The sequence below is a fragment of the Chrysochloris asiatica genome, unplaced genomic scaffold (assembly GCF_000296735.1).
Source record: "Chrysochloris asiatica unplaced genomic scaffold, ChrAsi1.0 scaffold00108, whole genome shotgun sequence".
In the NCBI taxonomy this organism is placed as follows: Eukaryota; Metazoa; Chordata; class Mammalia; order Afrosoricida; family Chrysochloridae; genus Chrysochloris; species Chrysochloris asiatica.
Genome location: NW_006408626.1, coordinates 1,107,792 through 1,117,662, shown reverse-complemented (window position 1 = coordinate 1,117,662; position 9,871 = coordinate 1,107,792). Strand labels below are relative to the sequence as shown.

Sequence of the window (9,871 nt, the reverse complement as noted above, 5' to 3'; positions counted from 1 at the left end):
AACCATAGAAAGCTTGTAAGTCTGTCTTCTGCCTATAACTGATTGGAATACCTAAAATGGGGCTACAATGTGCCCAGTGAAGGAGGCTTCCTGCGAAGCCTCTGCATTACATAAGACCATAGGTGGAATCCTGAACAGCATCCAGAATCTTCTGAGGTGGAAAATTTCCACTTGAAAGGGCAAGCAGACCAGCCTGTAGCAGCTAGAAGAACAAAAGATAATTCTTGAAAGAAAGACCAACAGGAAAAATACAAAGCAATATAGGCAGACCAACTTATTACTACAAGAACAAGCAAGTTGTTCACCCAGGAGACATCAAGGCAAGTGGTCGGGTCCCCTCAGAGCAAACCCTACCCAGCGAAGCAGTGATGCCAGAGATGGAGGTAGAAACAATGACATGGAGACATGGAATGGCTGGGGACTTTAGATCCAGAGAGGGAGAGGGACTGTGTGCTGACGATGGAGGGCAGGCTTGCAGGGTTGGTTGGTTGATGATGCATGGAGGGGATTGTAACCATGGCAATAAATGATATACAATAGGATGAAAGTAAAACTAATGTTCTCCCATGTAAACTCTCACATAATTCACAATAAAACATTAAAACAAAAACTCACTGTGCAATGGGGTAGATAATATAAAAACAGTGGTAACTGTAATTTAGGTTAGGGTGAAGAATATGATTCAAAAAGACTAAGTTGCTTACTCCAATTTATACTATTATTGGTAAGTGATGGAGCCAGGATTTAAAATATTTCATTCTCCCCCTTTTTAGTGTGTAGGGGAACCTCGAAATACAGGGTACTTAGAATGGCTGAGAAATAGACCTGGTACAGGCCAAATTCCATATTGTTTTAAAAACTCCACTTTAGGTTACTTTATTAGTGCTTATCATTGACTTTGAGAGAAGCAGCTCATTGTCATTGTTTTCGGATGTGTTTGCAAAGGGTTTTAAGGAATTGTTTTGTCAGTCAGCTGCAAAAGCAAAGATTGCAATGATGATTGTTTAGGGAATGTTTCTGGAAATGTCTGCATAGTTAAGATATCATACTAGAAAATATATTGTAATTCCTTTCATTAAGAAGTCAGTCAGTTAAGTTTGAGGACACGCTATAACTGAGGTGACTGGCATGATTAAGGATGATTGAATTAGGTCTAAATCAAAGCTCCAATGCTGACTTAAGTTGTTGAAAATCCTCCCTTCTGCCTTCTGAAAAATAAAGCTTGTGATTTAGAGCTGTAACTTCTTGTGAAATTTTAGCCACACTCAGAAAACAATAGAAGAGACAAGAATATGGGTTGTGAAAATGTTTATCAGTAAATGTTTGTCAAGATGGTCTCAGAAGAACGTTTACACAGCAAGCTTCAGGAAGAATATATACATATCGTACTAAGTTGGTTCCATGAAATCTGTGTTAGAAAATAAATCAGCTAACTTTGTAAAATTTCAACTTGCTATTGCCTTGGAATCATGTGAAACCCCAAACTCCCACGACTGTAGTCACGTACTCAGTTTGACACCTTTCTATATAAAAAGCTCATCTCTTTCTCAGAATGTTGGAGTATCTTAGTGAATCCTTACAAAGGGCTGCCCCAATTCAAATGGTTCCATATCTTCTATAAAGCTTTTTTGCTTTATTTTTCAACAGAGACTCTGGCTGTATTTTTTGACAGTGGCAAATGAATCTTCCAAAAATGCCCACAGCAGTATTTCTAGTCCCACATAGTCTTCCAGAGCCCTGACTGACAGTCTATTAAGAGGTAGAGTCTGTTTCTCCTGTCTTTGAAAACTTTGATACATAGAATACAAGGAAAGTGACCTGGTGTGACTTTTGAAGGTAGGTCATAAAAGGTGATATGACTTTTGCCTTTTATGTCTCTCCCTCTTTTTCAGGGACACTTAGGCATGAAATGTATCTACCAAGTCTCAAGGAAGCCCAGGGCTCAGAGAAAGGCCACATGTATGTCAGTGCTCAGCCACACTAAGGAAGGTTCCAGGTGAATGACTACCAGTTGGACATGGAATGAGACTGTTTTCAGATGATTCCAATCCCTAGTCATTGCCCCCAACCTCCAAGTCACCTGACATCTAACGGAACAAAGAGGAGCTATCTCTGTGCCCTATTGAAATTGCAGATTTTTGAACAAAACTGGTTTTTGTTGTTTTAAGCCACTAGTGTTGTAGTGATTTATTACAGAGCCATAGTAACTGGACTATCTATTACTACTTTAGGTCAGGAGAGTGGGACAATGAAAGAAAACTAGGCTTATAAACTGGGGCATTTATTGAAGGGAAGGCAGGCTAATGAAGTAGCAGTATTTCCCCCCAAAATATTGGAATAAAGAGTTTTGTGATCAAATGAGTGTGAGATGCTTTAAAATTACACCAAAAATTTTCAAATTGGTGGCCTGTGGGCCATTCATCTAGCAAGAGATATGTTTTTCCCCCTCTCTACCTGGATGCAAATTTTCACATAAAACAGATTTCCAGTGTAAAACTGATGATATGCCCTGTAAACTTTCACTCAATCCACAAAAGTAATTATAATAAAAAACCCTAAATTAAAAACAGAAGAAGAACAACAACAACAACAAAAAACCAGATTTCCAGAACCTTAATATGTGATTGTATAAAGGTCTAAGAGTGAACACTGAATAGTTTTCATCTTGTCTAGACTGGTCTGGTGAAAGAGATTGGGATAAGATTCTTATGATTCAATACTTATCATATTCAATTGTTATACTGACTAATTGCAACTGTCACAACTGTAAAAGTAGAAGTTCTGTAACAAAAAGGGGGGAGTAGTTAATCATACATTCCAGGAACAGAGGACCCTAGGACCAAAGGGAGAAGAGCACAAGCAGAATGTGGGACCCTATCCAGAGAAGCAGTGACACCAGAGATAGAGGCAGAGATGAGGACATGGAGGGAGAGAGCAGCTGAGGACTCTAGACTCATGGAAAGAGAAGGACTGAGTGCTGGCGGCCAGGAGACAGGCTTGCAGAATGTGCCCTTTGGTTGTTTAAATTATTATATATTCCTGAGTGTTTTTGTGTATACCCCCCAAAACAAAACAGAACAAAAAAACCAGAAGGAATAGAATCAAATATTGTTGAATGATGATGCATGGAGGGAACTGTAATCATTGCAATGAAACGAGTGTAAAACTGATGTTCTCCCATGTAAGCTATCACTCAATTCACAATAAAAACTTTAAAAAATGTATAAGAGGGAAATAAAAGCAATAGTCCCAAAATATATTTTACCTTGAAACACTGTGTGTGTGTTTTTGCACTTTTGAGACTAATGTCCAATTGTTTCTGACTCATGGTGACCCCATGTTTGCAGAGTAGAATTGCTCCATAGGGTTTTCCTTTGGAGGCAGATCACCAGACATTTCTTCCAAGTCAGCTCTGGAAGATTTGAACCACAAAACTTTTGGTTGCTTATGGAGCATTTAACCATCTGTGTCACCCAGGATTCTATGTGTGTGGTTTTAGGGTTCCAAAATATAGCTTGGCAAATGCTCAAATCAAGGGACACAGGGTATAACTATCTCAACATTATGCAAAATAGATGTCTTTGGTGGACTCCTTTTGGGATGTCCTGGGACCAACTCTCATGGATAGAAATTTACCACACAGAGTTTGTTTTTACATAGCCTGGAAGAAAAAAGCTTGTCTCCAACGAGCCAACAAGTTCTCTTATCTTCACATCTTCCATCTGATTCAGAATTCTTCAACATTCTGTGGTTAGTGTTCAGAATTCTTCCATATTTTTGTGGCTAGTGGTCAAGAAAAGAAATGAAGCCCAGAATGTAGAACAAAAAAAAATTTTTTTTGGTAATTAAAAAAAGTTTTTGGTGTATTTTTGAGAAGATAATTCATAAGATGTGTTTATCTTTTTAATACTAACTAGTTATTTAACTAGTCCTGGTGTGGCACTGCAGGTTAATTCACTGGACAGCAAGGTCAGTTTGACCTGCAAGATTGGGTCGCTATGAGTTGGCATGGACTCGGTGGCACTTAACAACAAAAACTACAGTTATTTAAAATGGTATTTTAAATTACATGTAATTATGTATAAAGAATGGACTGGAAGAAACACGAAAACAGATCATCTATTATTAGTGTAGATGGATTTCTGGGTATAATTCCTGACCTTCCCTTCCTTGATTTTTTGATTTCCGTTATTGTTATTGCTTTTAAAATAACTTAAATAAGATAAAAATCATTGAAAAAGTTTTTTTCGTTTTTTTTCTAGTGAGCAACACATTTTAAATTCTACTGTTGGTTGAGAGCTTGCAAAACAAATAGCATCCAAACATTGCTTTACATGGACATAGCGCTTAAAAGTTGGAGAGTTGGCAATAAACAGGATTAGAATCTTAGCTCTGCCACTTAATAGCTATGTGGCCTTTCCTGTTTTCCCATCTTAAAATGGGAATAAAATTTACATGACATTGCTGTGTGAGCACTAAATGAAGCAAATGTACAACTCTTGTCTTGCAGAATAAAAAATATCGCTTCAGGGACTATTGATATCGAGAGTTTACAGCTGCCTTAGGATATCTAGGCATTTAAACAGACTCTTTCCCTCCTCCCCTTCCCTTAGAAAAGGCCACCAGAAAGACTGATTTAAAAGCAGTTTCCTTTGCAACATTTTTCTTGGGTGTGGTGCTGTAAAATAAGCACTGGACAGCTAACTGCAACGTTGGCAGTTCAAACCTACCAACTGCTCTTTGGAAACCCTATACACGGTCACTATGAGTCAGAACTAACTCGACAGCACTTAACAACAACAACAACAACAGACTCAAGTAGTGGGAGTAAAGTGGTTCCATAGGATAGGCATTAGAATGTGAACTCTAAGATCAGGGGTTTGAGCCCACCAGCGGCTCTGTGGGAGAAAGATGAGTCTTTCTCTTCCCACAAAGATTTACAGCCTCAGAAACCCTACACAGGGTCGCTATGAGTTAGAAACAACAACATACTCAAGTAGACACTGTCTCTACTTTGCATGAAAAACTCTTACCCTCATCCTGTCCTTTAGAAAGATTTAAAGAGAAAAAAAAAACTGGTTTGGTCACTTTGGCAGAAAAAGTTTCTTAAAAAATCACTCATATCCAGAGAGGGAGAGGAGCTGTGTGTTGACGACTGGGGGTGGGGGTGGGGGCAGGCTTGCAGGGTATACCCTTTGGTTGGCTGATGATGCACGGAGGGGATTCTAACCGTGGCAATGAACTGATACACGATAGAATGAATGTAAAACTAATGTTCTCCCATCACATAATCCACAATAAAACATTTATATAAAAAAAATCACTCATATTGCATGGATCATATTGTACTGATATTCTGACTTCCATTTTTCTTTGTGACTGCCTGGTTGTCACAAGCACTGACTATGAGTCTAGATCCCATTTATTATCTAAGAGGGTCTGGAGAAGGAAAATTGCTGAAGCTGATTTCTTTGACACTGAAATCACACTGGCTGACTTGAGAGCATGGCAAGGAATCTCAAAAGCTGCTAGGAGCTCATAGCTCATCAGCTCTAGGTCTGGTGAATGGAGTACATGGTAAGCTGAGCATACATGTGCTACTTTGAGCTAATACCTAGCTGTTCGTGGTTACTGTGAAGTTAGGTAGTTTTTGTTACAATCACAAATGCCTTAAAAAAAATTCTAGATAGCCAAAATCACCATACATGCTCCTTATATATTGATTTTTGGGTCAATGGGGATTAATTATGACTGAACTATAGAACTATTTTTTCTGCCAAGAACACGAGGCATTGAATATGGCTTCCCAATATCAGCTGTCTTGTTCGCACTATAAAAACACTGAAGAGAGTTCTGATAGAATGCCAGAACAGAGGCTTTACTGGCCTGTGAGAAAATCCACTGGCTGAATATTTTTTCCAAAGAACCAGAAAAACAATGGAGAGGAGACTATGGATGGAGCTACTTAGTGCTGCAAATGGTTCACATGTTTAGCTGCTAACTGAAACATTCTAGGTTAGACTCCACCAAGTGCCTTGGAAAACAGCCATTACAAGCAGCCATCCATGGCACAATTGGCCTCTATTCTTCTGGAGGGACAGAAGAGAGTGTGAAACAAGAGGAGGAAATGGAATGTGTGGCTAATTGCCTTCATGAACAATTGCCTCCTTCTCCAGGAGATCGAACTGGATGGTGTCTGGCTACCATGACTGAAAATTTTCATCAAGGACTGTATAGAAGAATCCCGATTTAAAAAAAAAAAAAAATTAAGGATAATACAGAACAAAATTTTAAATTCTCATGGAATTCAGAATTTCTAGAGCTATGGAGGCTAGATGAGCTCCTGAAACTATTGCCCTGAGATAATCTTTAAACCTTAAATCAAAAGTATCTCCTGAAATCTTAAAACCAAACAGTAGTCTAGCGTAATTAATAAACAGTGTCTGCCTTGAACATTATGCCCTTTTATGATTTCTCTCTACGACAACATGAAAGATTGGATAAGAACCTTAGGGGGCAGTGAGTATATGTTAGCAGGGGAGGAACAACTCAGAAAAGGATGCTGAGAACAGTGAGGATATACTCAGTATCACTGAGTTGTCCATGTAGCAGTGGTTGAATTGGTGTATGTTTTGTTGTGTATATCCTCAACAACAACAAAAACGACAGAAATTCAAACCAAACTGAACAAAAAAACCCAACCCCTATGACACACAGTTCTACTCTGACACACATGGGGCCACTATGAGTAGGAATTGACTTGACAGAACTATGTTTTGAACTGATGACAGAATTTTCAGGACTTTAACAAATCATATATACCTGCAAGTTTTCTCAGACATTATTATATAGTTAGGGACACTTTTTGCAAGAACAGGTGTAACATTTTTAAAAGTACTTAGATTTTTATTAACTAAAGAATCCATTGCTGTTGAGTTGATTCTGATTCATGTGACCCTATAGAACAGTATAGAACTGCTTCTTTGGGTTTCTGAGATTAACTCTTCACGGGAACAGTTTCATCTTTCTCTGGTGAAGTAACTGGTGGGGTTTGAACCTCCAACCTTGCAGTTAGCAGCCCAATACTTAACCCACTATAATACCAGGGTTCCTTTTTTATGAAATGGCTTTTAAATAACATTTTTGCAGAATCTCTTTTATTTGGGTATTTAACAAAATTTGAAAGGTAGAATCTCAAAGAAATATATTATGTACATTTGCAGTGCAGTGGATTATTTAATATGGCTTTATGGCTATTGTTGTTAAGTGCCATCAAGTCAGTTCAGACTCACAGCCACCCTGTATAGAGTTTCCAAGGAGCTTGAGTTTGAAACATCGGCATTGTGGTCCAGTGCATTATTCTACTACAATGCCACACCTGGACTCCCTCTATTTTGTGATGCTTTATAAGTCTATGCCTGTGGTTATGGTCCCAATTTAGAGTGTGTTTTCCATTGTATTAGTGAGGCAGGGTTAGAGTGGGATGCAAGTTGAGTAACTACCTTACTAAAAGGTGAGACTCAAACCATCATCACCTTTATCCCATTCACCACCCTACACACTTGTATCACCTTGCTTCAGTAAGAAGAGTTCCTTTCAGGGTATGGTCTACATCCAATATATATGAATACTCAGGCAACTTCTCTTTCTTGCTCTGGATCCTGCATCTGGCTTGTCATCATCTGACATCTGGTTCTTGGGACTTGAGCCAACATCCTATTATGTGAAATCATCACGGACTTCCAAAGCCTTGTGATCTACTGGCCTGTTGTCTGATCTGCCTATTTGGGTTCATCAGGCCCTGTAACCATGAAAGTCAGGAGAGGCCTCCAAACTGACAGCTGACCTACAGCTGGGACTTGCCAGCCTTCACAACTGCATGAGCCATTCCTTGATGATTCATGTGCTGTGAGACGTTGCAACAAATTACAGAACACAACATACCATGGAGAGGAGGAGTAGTTGATGTTAAAGATGATGAATTGGAACAGCAGTTTGGAAAAGTTGAATATTTGAGACGCATTTCACCTCTGCCTCATAGGAACCAGCTTTGTGTGGCTCCTTCTAAAATAAATTATTCATGCACTATTGTATTCACTCATTCAGCAAACATACTGACAAGTTTACATTGGCAGGCAATCTTCTAGTCATCTAGAATATAGCAGTGAATAAGACAGATGCTTCTCCTACCTTTGGAGTGCACAGACTGGTAGGGGCATAGCTGGATACAATACAGTACTTTAAAAGATGTGACAGGGAATAAAGATTTTGTGGGAGCAAAGATGAGGGGATCCTGATCTGGACCTGGGAATCTAGAGGTGTTCTTGGAAGCAGTGATAGACCGCTGAGACTCTAAGTATAAATAGAAAATAGCCAGGTAACAGTGTGAGGAAAGATCATTTCTAGGAGGAAGAGCATAAGCAAAAGTTAAGAGGTAACTATATGACCAGTTCTGGGAAGCAATATTAATTTATAGTGATGTCAATGTAGGCATGAAAGTGGAACGAGTCTGGGTTGAGACTGTAAAGGGAAGACCAAACAAGAGCATGAAGGACTTTGTAAAACTAGATTAATGAGTTTGGACTTAATTCTAAGGACACATGGGAAGTTATTGTTCAGATCTGTGCTTTTAAAAAGATTATTCTAGCTTAAGTAAGGAAAACAGAGGAAGAGATAGCAGTTAGGAATTTCTTACAGCCAACTGTAATCAGTGGTCAGAATAGTGTGCTGGCAGTAGAGATGGTGAGAAATGGATACATTTGAGAGATATTTAGTCTTATTAGATTTTGGAGAAATCAAGAGAGAGTTCTGGGTTGGGTGATTCTATCCCCTGAGGTAAGGTGATAAGGGGTTCTGATGACAAGCTCAGTTTGTTATCTGTCAGTCTGGAGTGCTTTTGGTATATTCAAACATAGATATTGAGTAGCATGAAGGCTATGTGGATGTGGTCTGAAGAGGAAAGTGGGGACCAGAGATGCAGATACTGGAGTCATCAACACATGGATGGTGTCTGGATTCCCAGGAGGGGGGTAAACTTAACCCATGAGAATTTCAGGAGAGGAGAGCAACTTCCCAGCACTATACTCTGAGGAACACCAGCAACAAGAAATGGGCAGAGGGGGAAGAACTTAGTTAGGAAGGAGAAGAGGATGGGCTCAGAAAATCAACTGAAAAAAAACATTATGTGGAGGAAGTGTTTAATAGTGTTGAATGCTGCTTAGAGGCTCAATTAGATGGAAGCTGGTCTATGAGAGGTAACAGTAAAAGAAATATGATGATTTGGGCCACAGCAACTTTGGTGGAAAAGGGATTGGAGCCAGACTGCCAGGGATTGAGAGCATGTGAGAATAGAAAGATCTCACTGTAATGCACTGTAACAAAAGACACAACTGTTTAGGAATGCTTGTGAATCACTGAAACTATGAAAAATTCTGATCTCCTTTTGTTATTGTTAGTAGCTGTCAAGTCGATTCTGACTGTGTGTTGAGTAGAACTGCTTTCTAGACTTTTCAAGGGCATAACCTTTCAGAGGCAGATCACCAGGCCTGTCTTCTGAGATGCCTGTACGTTGTTTCAAGTTGCCAAACTTACCATGATTAGTCTTTTTCATTCAAATTTCTCTATCTATCTATATCTATCTAATTTATCTTTCTACCTACCTACCTATCTATCCACTCATCCATCCACACACCCATCCATCAATCCATTCATCAATTTATCTAATCATTCTTTAATTGTTAAACCAAATGATTTATTTGCATCTTAGCCAAGGTTGAGAATGGGAATAAGCAGGGAAAGGAACAGCTGTGTTTTATTTTCCTGTTTATGGTCTCCATGAATCTTAGCAAGCATCACAACAAGAAGAAAGAGG

General features: G+C 39.0%; 1 protein-coding gene and 1 pseudogene across 12 annotated transcripts in view; one reads left to right on the top strand and one right to left on the bottom strand.

Annotated features, from left to right (window-relative positions):
• The window catches only part of LOC102840610, a 15,673-nt pseudogene extending 13,689 nt beyond the window's left edge, over positions 1–1,984 (top strand).
• Positions 1–9,871, bottom strand: part of PEX5L (peroxisomal biogenesis factor 5-like) — a 366,277-nt gene that overhangs the window by 48,020 nt on the left and 308,386 nt on the right. The window lies entirely within an intron of this gene.